Below are 1,117 nucleotides of genomic sequence, written 5' to 3'. Positions count from 1 at the left end.
TTGTAGGCATGATTTTTAGATACAGACTTCTTGCTATGGTCAAAACTATTTGACTTGAGTGAGTGACTTTATTATCAGGCCACAGAGAACAAGTTACATTCATTTAAGAAATGGTGTGTATATTAAGATGGTCTATCCATGAAGTCATTCACCAACTGTTTCAATGAACAATAGTTCTGCTTGGTGTGTGGCACAGATATTAGGTGTGGGTAAGAATCTGGTTCATTGGCTGTGTTATTTAGAAAATCATTCATCTCAGAGAAAGAGTAACTTATAAAGTCCTCTTCTTCAAACTTGATACAAGAGCTACAAATGTCAAGCAAAGCATTCAGTCTCACTCTTTGTGGTTCTCTTTCCTATAAGCCACCTCCCAAGTTAATTGTCTATGTCTCCCTTGGGTATATAAATACTAATGAAATATATAAGCTGTTTTGAAAACCATAGTATAGTGTAAAAACATGAAATAAACAATACTACTAATAGAGAGGCTGGGATAGGAGAAGCAAGATTTCAAGATCCTTATACACAGCAAGACACTCTCACAAACAAGCTGAAAGAATATATGGGTTGTACAAGATTGGACCTATTTCTCCAATTACCAAATTAGAGAGACCATTGGATGACAATCAACAAATTTCTAATTCCTCATATATTTGGATTTCAATCAATTAGGATATGTTGGTAATATTAATTTTCATATTAATATATTAAGAAAGGTAATTGTCACTTCCTGATGTTTTTGTTGTAAGAGGTGGAATTAGGTTTGTGTGGATTTGTTGAAAGATTACTTTCTTGCTTCCTCTAGAGTGTAGTTTTGCTCCTTATGTTGATGTTTTCCATCTATTATCCTTTGTAGGGCTGGATTTGTGGAAAGATATTGTGTAAATTTTGTTTTGTCATGGGGTATCTTGTTTTCTCCATGGTAATTGAGAGTTTTGCTGGGTATAGTAGCCTGGGCTGGCATTTGTATTCTTGTAGGGTCTGTATGACATCTGCCCAGGATTTTCTAGCTTTCATAGTCTCTGATGAGAAGTCTGGTGTAATTCTGGTAGGCCTGCCTTTGTATGTTACTTGACCTTTTTCCCTTACTGCTTTTAAAATTCTTTCTTTGTTTAGT

This window comes from Mastomys coucha, unplaced genomic scaffold, assembly GCF_008632895.1.
Source record: "Mastomys coucha isolate ucsf_1 unplaced genomic scaffold, UCSF_Mcou_1 pScaffold1, whole genome shotgun sequence".
Classification (NCBI taxonomy): domain Eukaryota; kingdom Metazoa; phylum Chordata; class Mammalia; order Rodentia; family Muridae; genus Mastomys; species Mastomys coucha.
This window is presented reverse-complemented; position numbering follows the sequence as displayed.